Here is a 20,079-nt window from a genome sequence, read left to right as displayed (position 1 = left end):
CCACTCATAACAGGACGCCAGCTGGACTTAACTCCATTAACCACTACCCTCTGGGCACGGCCCTCCAGCCAGTTCTCCACCCAGAGAAGAGTGAACCTGTCCACACCATGGGCTGCCAGTTTCCTCAGGAGAATACTGTGGGAGACCGTGTTGAAGGGCTTGCTGAAGTCCAGGTAGACTATATCAACAGCCTTTCCCTCATCTACCTGTCTGGTCACCCAGTCATAGAAGGAGATGAGGTTGGACAAGCACGACCTGCCCTTTGTGAACCGGTGCTGGCTGGGTCTGATCCCCTTGTTGCCATGCACGTGTCGTGTGATCTCCCTCAAGATCATCTGCTCCATAACTTTCCCTGATACCGAGGTCAGGCTGACAGGCCTGTAGTTCCCCGGGTCTTCCTTACGGCCTTTCTTGTAGATGGGAGTCACATCGGCAAGCCTCCAATCTTGTGGGACCTCTCCAGATAACCAGGAATTCTGATAGATGGCAGAAAGTGGCTCGGCAATCACCTCTGCCAGCTCCCTCAGCACCCTTGGGTGGATCCCATCTGGCCCCATGGACTTGTGGCAGTTCAGATGGAGGAGTAGATCTCTGACAGTCTCTGCTTGGATCACAGGGGGTGCATTATGCGCCCCATCCCAGACTTCCAGGTCAGGGCAAGTACCCTGTGGACAACTCTGTCTATTAAAGACACTTTTTTATTTAAGACCTGTGGACCCTCTGTCTATTAAAGACAGATGTGAAGAAGGCATTGAGAACCTCAGCCTTTTCCTTATCATCTGTGGTTACATTCCCTGCCTCATCAAGTAAAGGAGAGAAATTTTCCTTAGTTTTTCTCTTGCTGTTAATATATTTGTAAAAGGGTTTCCTGTTCTCCTTTACAGCGGTAGCCAGTCTAAGTTCAAGCTGTGCTTTAGCATTTCTAACTTCCTGCCTGCAAGTCTTGGCCAGTTCTCTGTAGTCTCCCCAAGTAGCCTGTCCCATCTTCCAGAGGACATAGACTCTCTTTTTCTCTTGGAGCCTCAACAAAAGTTCCTGGTTCATCCACACTGGTCTTTTTCTCCTCCGGCTTGACTTACGGGACTCTGGGACAGCCTGCTCCTGTGCCTTTAAGATTTCCATCTTGAGGAGCATCCAGGCTTCCTGGACCCCTTTACCCCTCAGGAGCGAGTTCCAAGGGACCCTTGCAGCAAGCGTCCTGAACAGGTCAAAGTCTGCCCTCCGGAAGTCCAAGGTAGTAGTTTTGCTAGTCACCCTCTTGACGTCACCCAGAATAGCAAACTCCACCATTTCATGGTCACTCTGGCCAAGACAATCTCCAACCTTCACATCTCCTACTAGTCCTTCCCTGTTAGTGAAGAGTAGGTCTAGCAAGGCATCTCCCCTGGTAAGCTCTTGCACCAGCTGTGTCAGGAAACTTTTTGTCAACAAGTTTAACTGCAATAGTTAATGTTGGGATTATTTATTGTTTCCCTCAACCTACACCCTTTTTTGTTTCTGGTGCATTGAATTCCTTATTTTCTTTTTTCTTTTTTTTAATTTACTGTTCTGTTAATCATCTTTTCTCCAGTTGGACAAAAATAAAAATGCAACAATTTTAGTGAAGACTTGATCACTTAGTGCAGTACTACATATCAGCCCAAATAGATTGGATATACCACTTTCTCTTTGCTTGGAACACCAGCTATTTTATGAAAGAAAGCTAACAGTTTAATATGGCAAATCTTTTGTAAGACGATGTTGTATTTTATGTTATTTTCCATGTACCCCACCCATTTATTGTAATTTACAAACTTTGCTTTAAAGCCTTACTCAAAACTGATGGCAAAGAAGCATGTTTACAGTTAAAATACTTTTCTGACTCTTGAAAACATATATACTTCAAATCTATATGTAATCATATATGCATATGTAAATCTACAGGTATAAGTTAATGCATGTGAGTGTTTGTGTACAATTATTCTATTCTCACACAGTACTATCTTCTCTTGGTAGCTGTTTTTGCCACATCACATCAGAAATCAGAATGTTTCTTCAAAGTACTGGAGTGGAAGTTAGCTGATATCCCAACATTAGAATGAGCTAAACTCTTTGAACATTGTTGTTGCCCTTGCTCATGATAATTATCTCCACTTTCATTTACATATTTTATTCCTATTAGCTGACCACTCTTTGCTTTCTATATTCAATATGACTATGTTAATAGCAAAAGGCAAACTTAATATCCCCATTGTTCTTCTCTATCCCATCCTATTATAGTTCTGCTTTCTCTTTCCTTAGTTTTCTCCTATCTATATGCCTGAGGGGAAAAACAAACAAACAAAAATAACACCCTACTTTTCTATTATTCTTTGCAAAATATACAGTAGCATTACTGCTGGCAATTCTTCCTTTACCAAGCAAGTTACTCCTGAACTTTAAAGAAATAGTTTTCTTGGCTGTTCATTCCTTTTCAGTCCTTTTAGGATTTTTGCTTTTGCAAGTATTTTGAGTACGTTTTTTTGTTGGACATTTCCCCTTTCACTGAGATACAAATTCTTAACCAAGTTTTGAAATGTGGATTAAAGAAATTCTGAAGTTCTTGTTTATTTTAGTCCATAGCCCTTCATCACAATTCATTTCAAAATCTACATTTATTTGAGTTTGTCTTTTTGAACTCAATCGTTGAACCTTCACTTATCCTGCCATTTAATTTAAGCTAGGGCAACTCATTGTCACTCTTTCCAAGTGTTGTTTTCTACCACCCTCTTTCCCTCAAAAAAGTCTAAATTAGTATTGATTCTCAGTTGTTCAGTGAATTTTGTTGAAAGAAACAATCTTTTTCCCATTGTATTCAGTCATAACTTGACTTACCATTAATCCTAGGTTTTGATCTCCAAACTACAGTTGACCTGTTAGCCTCTAATTACCATAATGAAAATCAACATAAGCCCCACTTTGGAAAGGATTGGGCATAGAAATTAAACATGTCCTTTAAACTCAAGTAGACTATTTACATGGATATGGTTAGTCGTATGTGTGTTTTACTCCTGGATCGTGGCAGACTTGTGAACTCGACCAAATCAATAATTTAAAGTGTCCTTCAGTCTACAAAAATGCATGATAAGAAGTGTATGAGCATTTGCTAGTGCATTCAGACAGGTCCTTAGTTCATTCAAAATTAATAAAATAGTATTTGATCCTTATCTACTAATTCTCTTCACTATTAATAGTAATGGAGAATGCTTCTTCACTTTCATTATTTGTAGCATCTCTGCAACTGAAAAAGAGTGGCTGGCAAAGAACAGGTATTTGCATTACCTAATCTATAAACTTGCCAACAGGAGAGCAAAGAGAAACTGACCAATCTGTTCCTGATTCCTGACAGCTATCCAGATATAAGGAGACGGAGGGTGCAAAGTAGCAGGTAGAGGAGACAGGCGCCATAATCCACACTGAACTTCGCATACTCAGAGGGCGTGACCAGCACATATGGCTGCTGCACAGGGATTCCTTAGGCTGTCTTGACACAGTTTATCAGTGTCAGGGACTCTTAAGATGTTAATGCTCCCTACCTTCTTGTTGCCATTATTCTTCCAGTGATTACCAATCCTGCAGCAGGTCCAATGATAGGAAACATATGAGCAGTTATCATCTGGTTCAGCATTGAATTACACAGATTAGTTTAATCTGCTGATGAAGATAGATTGAACTGACCTTGCAGTCTACTCCGAGGCTGACTCGGGTGCATTTACACACTGGCTCTTTCAGGCAGCACTACAAACATGAGAGCTTACAGCTGGTAGACAGTCTCCCAAGCTGCTGGGAAGCCTGTAGTGGATTCACCACACAGGTGTTAGCAAAATAAATACCTATCTATAGCTTTATTTTCCCAAGGAATCAACTACAGGATTCACATACTCCAGGGATTCTATCGCCATGCTCCTTCTCTTCAAGTTAAACCCTTAAATGTAGGAGATGATGCACTCAAAACAGAAGATGACACAAGTACGCGTACATCACCTCATCACTGGCCTGCAACATATATATGCTCCAGGAAAATGTAAAACAACTACAAGGAACTGTTTTAGCACACATTGTTCGCTAGGTACAGCAGCAATCCAGGCTTGGCTTTTTCCCTCAGTCTCAGATTTGAAGTGGAGAGCATACCATACATTGGATAACTGCAGTGTTCTTAGATAAATAAAGTTCTGGCTCAATGCCTATGAGCACTACCTAACAAAATCTTTATTAGTCTAGAATTGAAAATACTGTCAAAGTTCATATTAGCACATCAAGTGACTATAGCCAGACAGGTTTTTTTCATCAGCGTCCCAGTGTTCCTGTTAACAGTTTTGGCTTGTTGGTCTTTATGTTTAACTTTAGCACTCGCATTTTCTAATTTTCAAATATACTTAATGTGCATGAAGCACTCATAAACCATTGGATCAGATGAGGACTTTAAAAACTCCTCTCCTCTCCAACTATCAACAAATCAAAACTTTCGTATTGACAAACTCATCCCCTACCAGCAAAAGCCTTAGCAACTGCAACAGATGTATAACAGAACAGAGAAAAAAGCCAAACCAGAAGGTTCTAAGTCAGATTCTAAAAGTAAAAGCGATGCTAAATTCTTCATAAAGCTCAAATATCTGACTCTGCACTGCTCCCTCTGTTAGAAGCAACATGATGATGGTGGACAGACTCAAGCAGCTACAGCAGTATATCCCTCCTCAACACATCATAGGAACAAACAGATCACAATTATTTTTGGACTGGATGCTGCCAAAGCAGTTGGCACCACTGCCAGACATACCCCTTGCCAAAGGTCACCAGCCATCAAGGAGCCTGCAGGATACGTGCTCCTCATCACAGCATTGTGCGCTAATGGAAAATGCTATCATCTTCCTTTTGCCTCTGCACATTGAGATGCAAGCTACGATGTTGTAAGGGTGACTGCAAGGCCTTTTCCACTAGTGTGACCACCATGGAGCTGGGGAGGGAAGGCATTTTGCTGCCATGGCCAAGTCCAGCTGGAGTCCAGAGGCAAATGCAGCCAATTGAGACATCTCATAGTACCAAAGTCACTGCTGAAGGAATAGAGCTGCCATGAAAGTTTTAATGAATGGTTTATGGCTCAAATGATTTGGAGTGGTGTTTTTAAAAAATGTGCTGTGCTTTCCCTTCTAAAATCATACCAAGATTTCATGTGACTTCAGAACCAAGCCAAAGCCAAACACCTTTGAAACCATGTCCTTTGCACATGCTGAACAGGGCAGGGGAGGGAAAGGAACAGTGTTTTTCATTTAGCATGGCTGTGTAAGTGCCAGTTTCCTCACAGAGTTTCCTCTCTAAGTCATCTTTATGGAGCTGAGCTTGCTTTCCCTTTTTAGTTTTTTTCTAATTTATTTTGTTTTGTTTTGTTTTGTTTTAATGTGACTTCTTTGGCCTGCAGAAGTAGTTACTGGAGTGCTCTTTTGCAACTTGGCTGTAGCCAGCGTCTCTGGGTGATCGCAAAAACTTACACTATTTTGCAATAACTCCCATCCCAATGCACGGTTCCAGAGCGGCCCTCTCACGGAGCAGCTCAGGAGTTTCCTTCACGAATTGTATCCCTGCCAGTTGCTGATCTCCTCATAGCAGCACAAGCCAGACTTTCTTACAGGCTGTTAATATTTTCCACGCCAGTCTCCAGTGCCAAGTTCTCCCACAGCTCACTACAAGTTTCCCGATGAGATTGGTTCTTCATAGTCCATGCGGGGGACTCACACAGGCTGCTCAGGCCAGGCCCCTGCTGCCCTGCCAACACCTGCCATGTGCCCCCCGAGAAGGTCCATGCAGCGAGGTGGGGCTCAGCCTCACATACAGGGGCATAATTCTGAGTGGAACCCAAGATTTGGGTAGGCAGATGCCAGTATCACTAGAATCAAAGCGGGACCTGCTTGGGCCCACAGCCATTGCTCCTCCAGCTCAAGGGCAGAAGGTTTCATCCTGGGTTTCCCAGGGAAAATGGGCATGGTGCCACCAGCAGCTGGGCATGGCTCCAAGCAAGCAGTGGTGACTAAGCTGTGCCAGGCCTAGAGTAGTCCAGGGAACGTGGTGACTCAGAAGCACACCTCTGGCTCTCTATCCTTCCCCAGGCATGGAGGGTGACTAGCTGCAGCTCCTGTGCTGTCTGGATGCTCATCCCCAACAGAAATGGGGAGCGTGTTGGCCAGGATGCAGAGAGAAGAGAAACAGGCCTGATATTGCATTGGTCTTGTCTTGTGGTGCTCAGAAGGATGTCCTTCAAGGACTGTATGGCTGCAGACACAAGGGACAAGTGGTACGAGTCACTTCAGTCCACTCATTCTTACTGCAAAAAGGAAAGAACAAAAAGCCCTGCACCTGTTTTTGGAAGTTGTGTTATTTTTTTCTTGGAAAGACTGGGCAAAGCAGGGATCTGACTGGCTATTGGTGTGGGAAAGCAGCCAGGGGTATATGTTGGAACCAAAGGGAACAGAGAGCTGTGTGCTAGCCACCCCTACATTGCCCCACTGCAGCATCCAGTGCAATGTGGGCACAGCAGGCAGGAACATCCCCAGGAAGGGTACAAGTTTTGCTGACAATGCTTTTGATGCAAAACTTCAGGCTCTGTGTCCTGGAAGATGATACAAGAATCTATGCATTCTTTCTTTCCTTTATTTATTTATTTTTTTTTAATGCTAGATTTTTAGGGATAAAAAGACCAGAAGTCTTCAAGTGTGATCTACTAGTATGCTGAAAAGTACGCACAAAAAAGACAAATACACAAAAGTCCTGAGCTAACACTGTGAAACACTCATGACGTTTTTAAATTAGCCTTGAAATTTTAAGGTGGGTCAGCTTCCAGTTCTGACTTGCAGCACTGTGATTGCTTGAGTTAGTGACACTGCATACCAAAGAAACACTTCAGAAAAAACTGCAGCATATGGTCCCTTCATTCTTCTACTAGTAGACAATGTGTTTGTTTTCAGTAAAAGCAATAAGGAAGAGAAGTGCATCATGATGAAAGCAGCAAATTTGCACCACTACACATGCCTCTTCTTGAGACACTGCCATCTCTGTCCTTGGTCCAGGTGCACTGGTCTTCATGTACTCACTTTGCCCCTGGCGTGTCCAGCATTTAGTGAGGAAAATAAATGCAGTCCTGATACTGTATAGATCATCTCTCCTAAACAAAAGTAGCTGAGAAGTATCCAAGAGGTAGTGCATACAGTTCATTGCATATTTCCCCCCAAAAATGTTTACATGTTTCTGTATTGCAGAGCAGTATAATCAACACAGAGATTTTTCCTGTTCCTCTGCTGGCTGCTTGGTTCAGTAGTTCCCACAATACCGTGTCAGTTGATCTTTGCTGGCTACAACTCTCTCAGGCTCCTGCCCTTTAACCTCCTTGCACAGATTTCTTTCCCAGACAGCTGCTATTTTCCATGCAGCAGAAGCAGTCACAGTCTCTCAAACATACTATAATTTCTCCCATTACCATTGTCTCTTGTATGCTGCTGCTTTGGACGGGCATAGCTTCTCCCAGCTTGCTGACTTCCCTCCAATCTTCCAGACATCATCTCACATTATTTTACCATGACTTGGCTGCCTAACTACTTGCCAAACTACTCGTAGTACTTTTTTTTTTTTCTTTTCTTCTGAGCAGCTTAGCATCTTTGGTTCTGTGCATGCCTCTCAGTGTGAAGTTTTTCCTCTAGTGTTCTATCAGCCAAAGATTATCCATATAAAGCAATGTAAAATACACCATTAGAAGGTCTCCTTGGCATAGTGTTTCTGGTTATTTTAGCTTTAGGCTTCTGTCCTGGGTTGCTATTATTTTTTTTTAAAATTCATTTTTTCCAAGATCAAGTCCAAAAATATCTGATCTGACAGTCTGTGGTAGAACATTGCAAAAATACATCCACAAAAGCTCAGGAGTGTCTGCATGATTTACAGTTTTTGTGCCCTGTTTAGTTCAAAGTTTAGAAGTGCTGGGGTCTAAGCATTTGACCCATCTGCTTTTTCTAACTCAGTTGACAGGCTTTTTTGGCAGAGACCTGCTGACTTTTCAGAGCAGAAATGCTGAAGACTGGTTCTTTAAACAGTTGAAAGATACTAGCATCCACAGAAATCACATAACTCAGCACTTAAAAATATTTCAGGAGTAGAATGTGGTAGCAATGGCTTGGGTCTGGGCAACATCTCTTCCAAGCTCCTAAAGAAAGATGTGCTAGCATGAGGATGGAACAATGGCTGGAGTTGAGAAGTAGTTAGGCTACCTAGGCCGTTCAACAGAAAGTTTTACAGAACCTTGAGCTAACTCCAGCACTGGAAGCAATGCTGATGCCTTGGAGTGGTGTGGTGTCAAGACTGTTAACACCGTTGGTGGTAACAATGCTTTCCAAAATGCTCTGCACTAAGCCGTGTGAGTGCATCACTTCTACCTTTGCTAGGCTAGAACTGCACAACACATCTCACAGACTCCGGGTGCTGAGCTCCTCAGATCACATTTAGATGAGATGATTTAATGACATCCAAATATTTAGTTAACGACTGTAGATTGTTCCTGCTCATGAAGCACAAATGGAGAAATCTGGGGCACTATGGGTGGCAGAAGGAATGGATTGATATTATATTATTTTGATTTTCTCAAGAATAAAGGTTTCTTAATGTGAATAAGGTGGAATTACATGCCATTTTGTGAAGAGATCCAAATGTAGGACAGAGCTCTGGGCAAAGAGGAACATTTTCATTTCAGAGCTATTAGAGTTCTGGTCTTCAAAGATAGGAAGCACACAAGACCTGTAACATATTTCAGTATCAAGTAACAAAAACTATAAAACTCCATCAATAAGCAATCTCTAGAGTGAAAACAAACAAACAAACAAAAAAAAATCAGCATAAGGTTATGGCCAAGGATTTTATTGGAATGTTGGAACATTGAGGAGCATTTTTTAAATCTTGATTAATTTTTTAAACTCTAAGTGTGGATTCTATTTCTTCTGGCATATGTAGTTTGCACCTCTGAATAGGTAATATGACATATTTATGTGTGAGATTATCAATTACTGCGTGATGAGTGATTAAATTTATATGTTCAAAACCTGATTGACTTTTACTGACTGTTTTCCATTTAAAGAAACTCCTGCTTATATGGAAAGCATAAATCATCAACCCATTCTTAAAAGGTAATGATTGCAGAATAATAATTTATAATAACAACATTAATAGTAGTTATCTGCCTTTAAGAACAGTTCCCATATACACTAAAATCTGAAAGTAAGAGGCAATAATTTACGAAGATTATATCTTCTGTTAGTTGTAACTATTTTTTTGCAAAGATTCCAGTATTAGCATATATGAAAGGGGCAAAATCTTTCTATGTTCCGATCTAGCAACACTTCCAACAAGGCATAGGTTACTCACTTGAAACGCTACCACTAGCTACACTAAATTCAACATATTGTTGGTTCCCTTCCAGTAACTCTTTGGAACTGGAGCAAGACCAGAGAGACTCCACCAAAGGACTTTTAATAGGAAAAATGCAACGGAAAATCCCAGAGAATAAACTAACTGCTTTGGTTTTGGAGTAATAGATAAAACTGCGTGTATAGACATTTCATTATGACTTCTTCATTCTTCCTGTTAAGACTAAAAAAATACTTTGGGTCAACCAAATGATTATCACAGAGTTTTCTGAGCACTGAGGGAGCAGCGGGGTTTTATCCAAGGACACAAGAGACCCAAGACATAAACCAAGACTCCTTCTGAGAGGTTGAGTTCAAAGGCACTGTCATCTCAGTAGGTTTAGTCAGTCATGTCCAACTCACGGCCTCCAGGCCACATGTGGCTTGCAGTGGTGCAAGGTGGCAGCTTGCACACACCCATCACTCAGAACAACCAAACACTGGTGCGCTGTTATCCCCATCTGGGCTGAAACCAGAACAAGGAGAGGAAAAAGTGCTGTGCTAACTCAAGTTACGGCAAATAATTTTATGCATTTTGATACACTGGCTATACACAGTCCTGTGAACAACAAAAAATATGGAGCCATGCTTTCCAGTATGATAAAAGAATTTAAGAACAGGTTTCAAGATTGCAAAAAAAATTATCAACTTTTGTTATATTCCCGACTCCTCTTTCAGTCAACAGTAAATACATTACCTGCAAATTTTCTAACTAAATGTATAGAGTTGCAATTTTTCAACTCAAAAAATCTGATCATGTCTCTTTAACAGACTTTTATAAGCCCTATTTTACCAGAGAGAAACATCCCTCCCTTCACAGTCACACCTTATTCATATCATTACTTCTTGGCAGTATGTACATTTGCGAACAACTGTTTTCAAGAATGAAGTACAAGAAGAGTAAAATTCATCAAAAATCTTTGACAAACACCCTGAGAACTCATTAAGAATTGCAACCACTGCCATCAGACCAGTCTGATCTGTTAGTATCACAAAGACAAGATCAAATACCCCATTAGTTTTTATGGCTTTGTTGCTCTTCTTTTTAATGCTTTAATATAAAATGTTACCAATTGAAATGTTTTGTTACTTATGTACATTAACTGAATTACATCCTTAATGAGGATGGCTCCAAAAGTAACATCCTCTATTTTCTTACGTTAGCCCACAACATAAGAGGCAGACGTTGGTGGTATGGCAGTAGAGGTTGAACCTTCCTACCAATACTCCACTACTTTTTTGTTGTGTGACAGATGACGTAGAATATGCAATATGTATATGATGCATAGGTGTGTCACTGAATTCCTCTGTGCAGAAAAAATGGCATCCATTGACATTCATCAATGACTGCAGAACAGTTATGGAGACCAAATGGTGGATGTGTGCACAGTGAGGCAGTGGGTGATGCAACTTGCAACAGCAGGTCACTTCTGTTGGGTTTGATGAGTGTGGCATGCAGGCTCTGGTTCATTGCAGAGCTAATGAAGGTGACTATGTCAAAAAAATAGATTTTTGTATTTGAGAATTTGCTCTTGAAGTGTTACTGTGCTCATTGTAGCTGTTGTAATTTCCATGGTAATAAATAGGAGGCATTACTCTTGAAGCAACCAACATACATGTGACCCAAGACGACTGCTCTTCACTCTGTGTGGCCAGGCAATTAAAAATATTGGACACTCATGGCCTTAGTAATTTCAATATCTCACACTCTTTTACTTCTTTTCCTCAATTTTAATCCCGACAATTTTGAATGAAATGTTGAAAACAAGAGCTAGTCAGATGAGATTTTTCATATTCCCATCTATAAGGAGTCCTAAACAATTGCAGAGAAGGCCTTGTGAGTATAACATGGATCTTAGCTGGAAGTCTCACGTGATCTCCACCAACATTTGCCACAGCAGAATCCCTTGTCAGGGAGGAAGATGACAGTGGAGAAGGCCTGGCCAGCTATCATCTATCAACAAAAAAAGAAATATCTCTGGAACACAGAGAAGTAAAACATCTCACCTCTGTGTACTAGAAACCCGCAGTATCTGTTGATCCTGTCTCCCTCTTACTATCCTTCTCTTCCTTCAGTGTTGTCAAAAGGGTAAAAAAATCTAGGCCTTAGTGAAGGTAGCAAACAATCCAAGGCTGCTGGGAACTTGATCATGCAGAAATCCTTCTCAGGTAACAGAAATTGCCACAGCAGAGCAGGATGGGCTACCCAGCTTGGAAAACCTAAGTACATCCACTATCTCAAATAGCCTAAATGCCTACGAGTTACCATGATCAAAGCCAGTGGCCATTATTTATTATTATTATTATTATTATTATTATTATTATTATTATTATTATTCAAGTAAAGCTGTCCTTGACTTGAAGGAAAAAGTGTTCTGTGGTGAACAGAAGATATCTAAGAGAATATTCACCCTTGGCTTGTTATGATCACATCAGACACTAACTTGGCAAATATGTTCAGCTAGTTTTCGCAATAGAAAAGTACGGCCAAGATCCATGTTGGCTTAAGAAATGAGTATGTTCACATAAAATAAGAGCTGACCTAAACTCAATCATGATATTTTCTGAGATTAGTAAGAAAATGAATAATAAAAATTGTTCTGTATGTCTCTGCACTTTAACACTCACTGTAGAGACTGCAGTTATAGGTTCTCTGGAAATGCAAATTAGACAACAGTGCCTGATTTTGCCTGGCACAAGGCAGGGAAGTGCTAAAATATTTTCTAATGGGTCTGAGCCAGAAGTCTAGAAGACTAGATTTAAAGCTAGAGGTTTAGACAGATATTTAAAAGAAAAAACTATTGTCAAAGATTTCTTACCCCCACTGAATTCAGGACATACTCCTGACAACTGATATTCTCTTGAGATTTTCCACCTCCCACTTTCCATTGAGTTTGTATAAAAACACTACTTCATTTTATGGCTAGTTTAGAAAACTTGCATAAGAAGTGTGAGATCAAACCACAAAGTTTGGATAGTGATGTGCACTTTTTGCAAGTTTCTGAGGGGTATTAGGATCCCAACTGCTCTACGTTGACTAACTCCCACTAGGTGTGAAATGAAAAATAAAATAAAGCATGTCTGCAAACACTGGAACAAACTCTAAATTTCATCCAACAAAATATTGGGGAGAAGGAGAGGGAAGGTGGACATAGCCTGTTTTCCTCTTTGGAATACTTAGTAGATGCATATCTATTCTATCCCTAAACATCAGAAATTGATGTCCATCCATTTTGTAACACTTTTCTAGCTCTGCCCTGTACTTTTACGTCAACATACATATTTCTACTCAAGAGATCATTATTATTATTTTAAAACAGATGGTTTGAACATAATCCACATAAATAGTAGATTGGCACTGCCAGTCATGATGGCATGTGTAGAAAAGAGCTGGCGGATATGACAATATTTAAAGATTAGCAGTCTGGGACACTAAAAAATGACAGTGTCTCTTGCCACTGAACCTAATGCTTGTGCTACAGCATTCAAATAAAGCCATAGCAGTCATCATGCCAAGAGACTGGATAAACTTGCTATTCAAAAAAAAAAGTTTTTCTGCAGCTATGTACGAATACAGCGGGAGGTGGCATAGATTCTTATGTATTAAAGAGGTATGAAACTCACACTCCTTCCAGTCCTTTTACTGGGATCTACAGATGGAGGACTCATGACAATCTGTGCTCCGACCCCTCCTGTGAACATGCCAGGCATGGCTTTGGCTTTTTCTCTAGGACACTAGGAAACTACCATTAATAGAAATACATAATTGTTTAAAATTACGTATAATCACTGTCCAGTTGAACCTGTGAAAACAGTGCATATTTTAGAAGCACTCTCAGTGTAGGCATGCCCAGCAGCTGACCCTACCACAGCTGTTACTATCTTAAGTTGCAGCTGATGGGAGGAATACAACATCACTCCAAGCTGGAAATCATGTCCTTGACACTTCATCAAAATACCCTCATAATAGCCCACATTTCTGCAGTTTGGCCAGTTTTGGCCAGTTTATTCCCTCTGCTTGTGTTGCCATGCTGACTCATCTCCCACTCCTAATTTTGTGCACATGAAGGTTGTGTAACACAATGGAAAGCATAAGAAAATGGGAAAGTAGCAAGGACTTTAACCACAAAGAGTGAGGATCTGATTAGATATAATAGCAGAAGGTACAGACAAAGAAAAAGAAAAAGAATAAGAAAAAAAAAAAAAAAGGAAAGATTCTTCTTTGCTTAGGAAGGCCTCAGGGACACAGGAGTCTCCAGACAGATGCTTTTACCTCCATTGCCATCCCTTAAATGAGGTCTGGTAAGGGTCGGATCCTGGCTTTCCTGGGTTGGCCTCGCTTTCCTACCGGGTGCTCAATTACTATTTCAAGCCATGACTTAGCATTTCCACTACACACCATCCCTTTCACAGCATGAACCAGTGATTGAGCAAGTTAAAGGTAAGCCCTTTCCATTATGGCGATCCAGTACACTGTGATGCTTGTACAGTTGCCCATTATATTTTGTCGGTCTAAATCACGAGACAGTAGATTATTGTTTCATGGTTGAAGTCTGTATTCCTTTGTGGGCCATTACTGGTTGTTTTTTCTGGAGGCACACAGTTGTTCAGAGTAGGGAAGGTTCAGCTCATGTTCCATCAGTCCCATATAGTCCATCACTAGGTGTCATGCTGATCTTATGGTGACACTGGAACATCATGATGTCGTGCTGTTCCTCCCAGTGATCCTTTAGGCTAAAAGAGACTCACAGGGCACAGATGGTCTGACCCTGAATCAGCCAATCTTCACCCTATCTCCCTGAAATTTAGACAGACCACAATATAAAGCCAAGGTTTCTTCACCTGTGCACACTAACACCATCAGCTTCTCTATATTTGTCTGGGACCGAATGATAGTCAAGTTCAACATAGGTCTTTTGGTCTGTATGGGGGCTCTAGTTGCAGTGAGGCTGACATCTTCCAGTCACACAAGTAGTTGCATAATAGCCAATTCTTTTTCCTCAGGTGGCTCAGGCATAGTGGCTCAAGTCATTTGAGGAGGCCTTTCCTTTTTGTTAAGAGCTGTAAAGTTTTCTAGGTTCCATATTCTTGTTGGAACATGTTCATCATCAGTTCACTTATTCTTACCCCTGATTTTCTGGGGGTGTTTTGAATTTTTTTATTTTCTTCCAGCTGCTTCCATAGCTGGAGGACAACATGATTAATTGCAAAAAACTGGTCACTAGCTCAAACTCCAGCACAGATCAAATCATTGAATGTCTTTTGGGATACCTGTACAAGCCCCAGTTGAGATGTCTGTGAGGTAAGACTCTTAGTTTTAGGTATGGGAAGGACCTCAGCCCCTTCCAATGTCCTAATATTGTACCTGGCCCTCTAGTGCTCTGTTTCCACAGATTGGCCACCAACTGGGCAGTCAGTTGTACAGTAGCCTCCAAGACCACTAGGGGATTTAGTACAGACACTAAATGTGCCATACTGGTGTGGAGGTGCCTGTTATAAAATGAGATCTCTCATCCTTGTTGAAAACTTAACTAGGACTGGATTTCCAAATATGTCATCATGGATCACTTCCTTCATTTCCAGTTCTCTAAGATAATTTTGAAGTTCCTCCATCAAAGACAATAAGCCAGTATTTATAGGAATATCACTTTTATTTGGCCACACGATTCTACACATGGCCATTAACCATTGGATTTTGCTTCTAAGGGCAACATTTTCACTGAGGTCAGTAGTAGGAGAACGGAGCCCCACACAACATAGCATAAACTTTAAGAAATGGTGAAAAACAGCAAGGCTGTTAGTGTGATTTCCATTGCTGGTTATAGGGAGTGAATAATGTACTAGTTCAAACAACAGAAGCTAATAAAGGGCACATTTTGATTTTTAGCAACAAGTTGAAAGACCAAAAGCTTCAAGGATATGACAAATCCTTTGAAGGTGAACGCATGATGCACATTCACAAGTCATGAAGTCTGCCCACCATGCTTCTTTAACCACATGACACTTCAGTACAGCAGCAGCCAACCACATGTTCAAAGTGCCATTGCTGCCTTCTTGGCCACACATCAAAATACCTCAAGGGTACAGAGGGGAATTATCCACAACCCAAGGAAGAAAAAAAAAAAAAAAAAAAGGACAGAGAGAGATTTGTATGTTAGCTGACTTAACATGCAGATTCCAAAGACCATTACAGCATGTATGGAGATGTAAAAATTTCTTGTGCAAGCAGTAACATGCCACTTAAAACTTCTTCAAACTATCAAAGTCAAAGATGACTTGATAGAACCTCACAAATCCCATAATCTACTATAAGTAGTAGCTAAGACTTTGGCTTCACCCGTGTGTCTGCAACTGGGGAAGAAGCAGGAGGATAATTTATCCAAGTCTGGGGTAATGAAGTGTTAACAAAAACCATATGAAGTTATTACTACAACCACAGGCCGCAGAATGTGAAGGAAGGAGGATCTCAGGAGACCTACCTATTTTCAGTCATCTCCCGCTTCATAGTTCACAAAAGGTGTTCAGCAAAACAGGAGGCAAGGAACAGAAATTAAGTGATTCATTAGGCCTAATGAACAATGGTGATCATATCATCTCTAAAATACAGTCAGCCGACATTGATATATACATACTTTAACTCATTCTTCCCAACTTTATTAGGTACATATGTCTACAGCAGACACAAATGAAACATTCTACAACTAGGCTGCAAGCCAAAAACTAATTTATTCTTTAATGTGGTAGTGATTACTTGGTGGTTCCTTGAGCAGAGATGACAAGTCTGAGCTAATGGAGTTGTACTGTAAGTTAATATAAATCATGACAGAGCAATTAATTACAGAAACCACTGCAAATCCCTTTGTTAGTTTTCCCCATCACCAGAAGGATTTAATAATGTTCATTTTGCTAAGTTCCAGTGACATTTACAAGTCTTAAACCATTTTTAATCAAATCAATATCTCTGGCTGCTAAATTTAGTTGTGCTTTGCTAGCAAGTCCTGGAATGCATCGATACTAATGTTTCCTACCTTCTGTTCAAGTAAATCATACTGAAGCTCCACACTTCCTCTTCATTTGTTTACACTGAGTAATTGGGATTTTTTTTTAATGAGCAACAGAATAAATAAGTGCATCCAAAGAAGTTAGAAGACAGAAAGGTAGACAGATATACAAATACCAGTGCTTATGAAGCATACCATATAGTTGAATCATCTAAGGAAATTTTCCTCATAGGCTGAAAGAGCTCCAAACCAAAGAATTGGTGCTATCTTGGAAACTGGGATGCTCAAACAGAGGTATGGCTAAGTCTTCGTACATAATAGAAGATAGAGAGCACACAGATCTCTTACTGTCCCTGTGTGCTCTTGGATCTGTTACTCAAGTGTCCAAAATACTCGAACAGCCAATTTCCATTTATCTCAGCCCACATACCTAAATACCTTTGAGGCCTGTGGGTGGTGATCTCACACATTGTTTTGCATGGGAGAGTCTCTCTTTCTTTGTATCTCATGTTTATAGCTATAATCTAGGAATAATCATGCTCCCACTGTTTGCCATATCCACTTAGAATCTAAGTCCTTTGAGGCACGTGTTCTCTACAAATATATGTGCATACTATGCCTAACAAAAAGTGAGTTCTGAGCCCAGCTGCACTACCAGGAAATTAGCAGAAATATCAATAGAAATATCAATAGCAGTAGTGTATGCTTATATCTAGTAACCTTTTCCAGATAAGTACAACATGGAATGTTTGCAAAGCGGTTTGACAAATAATATTACAAACATCTGGAATAATTAGGTCTAGTCTGTATTTTCCTGAAATGGTTTTAGTTTTGAAATGGACTTTCCTAAGAGAAGAATCAGAACCATTATCATCTAGTATAATTATTAATTTATTTTTAACATTTATGTGCTTCTATTGCACAGTCAAGCCCAAAATAATTCTGGTTTCAGAATTGTTCAGAAATGCCATTTAATTTGCAAAAAATAAAACGCAAAAATTTGCCAGTTCTGGATTGTTATTCTGCTCTGTCCTTTAAAGCAGCAGCAATAAAATCTGGAGCAGGTGGACATTCTGCTGCATTAGATTAGAATCTTTTTTTTCATACCTAATAAATACATGCACAACAATGACTCTCAGATCTCTGACATTGTCAAGGGACTGCACATAGGTCACTGACTCAGAACACCAGCATATCAGCATGGAATAATAATAATAATAATAAAAACAAGAAGTAAAACTTCAAAGTTACTGCTAGCTGCAAGGCTTCCTCTTTAGAAGCCTTGTAGCAAATTCTACACTATTTACTTCATTTCAAGTGCTTATTTAATTAATTTTGCTGATATTCAGCAATAACATTGTAATGCAGTTCCTTGGTCTATGACCTATGTGCTGTTCCCCATAGATGGGAAAGAATCATTGCAGCTTTTATTTTTCATTTTTCTGCAAGCATAAAACAAAACAGAAAGATCTAAAGAAAAATGGGAGAGGAAAAAAAGAAAAATCTAAACTTTAAAAATAGAATTACTTCTACCGAGGTTCAAAGGTTGAGCAGAGCCAGAGTTCCTCACGTCCACTTTCCATTAATGTTGGGTCTTTGTGTAAATAGTATACATTGGTACCTGGAGTTTCATTTCTTTTGTTCTTCCTCTGGACAATTGCTTTCCATTTTACCTCAGATGACACCCAGTCACTGTGACAGAGGCCCCCAAGACCTTGCTGTGATTCTGTAATGACATAAATTCCCCGCTTTCCCAGAGTGCACTAAGACATCAGGCTTTTATGTCTTGAGCTGCTGCATTAAGTCCTAGTGGAAAATTTCTCTCCCAACTTGAGAACTACCTTACCCCCCATGAATAAACAATGACAGCATACAGATCAAGAATGACCTCTGATACATTTGTCTTTAATAGAGGAATCACTGTAAAAATTGATTTCCTTTCACCCTCAAGCAAAAAGGTCTTCTCTGTGCAGAATTAAACACATACAAAACATAAGATATATTCAAATGCAGTACTGCAAGTACAGTCATTTCATTTAATATGCAGCTACGCTGGAGGCTTTCACCAATCTGAGATTCAATTCGTATTATAATTCTAAAAATAATAATTCTCTAATGAGAATATTTGAATGTAAGTGTATAGACATAAAATTCACTCTAGAAAAAAAAAATGGCCAAAACAATTTGTTTTCCGTGGGAAGCAGGAATTTAGGAGCTTAAAGGAATCTCAAAATAAAGAAGAATCTAAAGGAAATCCTTTCTTGGAATTTGCTTAGATGACTGCATGTTTTCTGAAGTGAACAATGAAAGACATCTGAGAAAGGAAGGTCTTCCCTTTCTTAGAAGGACAATACACATGGCATGAGCATGACTTTGCTATTATAGGTATGGAAAGTGATGCTCACCGTGTTGCTGGCTAAACACAATCTAACTTCTGCTAAATATGATCCACGTTACCATGTCCATGTTAATTATTAACAAAATTTCTCCAAATCCACCCTAAAACCAGTAGAAACCCTGGACTGAATCAGCCAACTTTATATCTCTCAGAATTTTTAAAGATGTGACAATTTCTCTACAGCATACAGGCCTACAAGTTGTTCAAGTTAGTATTGCATGCACTAAGAGATAACTATTAACAGACTAAATATTCAGTTATTAGCTATTGCAAGATAATGCTTTTTAGTTTTCTAATGCTAAAAATTGTTAGTGTTGGTGCCCTTGTTTTCTTTTCAGTAAGGAAAAATGTGGAAAAAAAATTGTAATCCAAATACTATAATCCATTCATAGTCTGCTTCCTTTTATCTGGATGGAAAACAGACCAAAAAGAAAAAATTACTTCATCTTCTGGATGTAAACAGTTACCAAAAATGACATTAAATACTTTGTCCATCTGAGCAGCCATTTTTTCCTTACCACAATCTATCAACACTTTGTAAAAAATAAAAATAATTTAAAAAAGAGATTATTAAAAAAGAGATAATTACTTCTGACTATTACAGTACTAACAGGGGCTAGTATGCTTTAGCTGCTCTTCTAGGATCTGGCCCTCAAAATACTGTGGAGTAAAGTCTCAGGCAATACTACAGATTATTTGTATTGTATCTTCTTTGTCTAATAGTGACTTCTATTTTAGTTCAGACTTTACATGCATGTGCTAAGAAGACATGATATCTATGCTAAAAGAAGAAAATGCAAGGTGCGCTATTTTAACAAAACTTAGGAACATATCCATATTTTACATGTGTCCACTCCAGAGCAGTATTCCCGGTTCAACACAGAATTTTCAAGTTAAACCTTTAACTTTATCAAGTTAAAGGATACGTATGTATGAGTTAGCACAGGAGGAACAAAGAGATTTGCTTTATCCTCTATTTTAGAAGAAAAGCATTAGTTGGGTTTCAAGATGCTCTAAGAACAAAACATGGCTTTCCAACAGTATAGGTTATTTCTTGCCCCAAAGTTTTTTTCTTATAAGATGCATGATCAAAGCCTTTCTCTTTTCTCACCCTATGCATAAGCTGCAATAGAGCAGGTGGTTTCACAAAAAGATATCCTGCCACTTCCACAGATGTTTTGCTTCTAAACACAGGGAATCATCTGTATAGCTGTTCTTCCAGTGACAA

The sequence above is a fragment of the Cyrtonyx montezumae genome, unplaced genomic scaffold, assembly GCF_038088225.1.
Source record: "Cyrtonyx montezumae isolate F1298 unplaced genomic scaffold, pur_monq_1.0 scaffold_3, whole genome shotgun sequence".
Lineage (NCBI taxonomy): Eukaryota > Metazoa > Chordata > Aves > Galliformes > Odontophoridae > Cyrtonyx > Cyrtonyx montezumae.
This window is presented reverse-complemented; position numbering follows the sequence as displayed.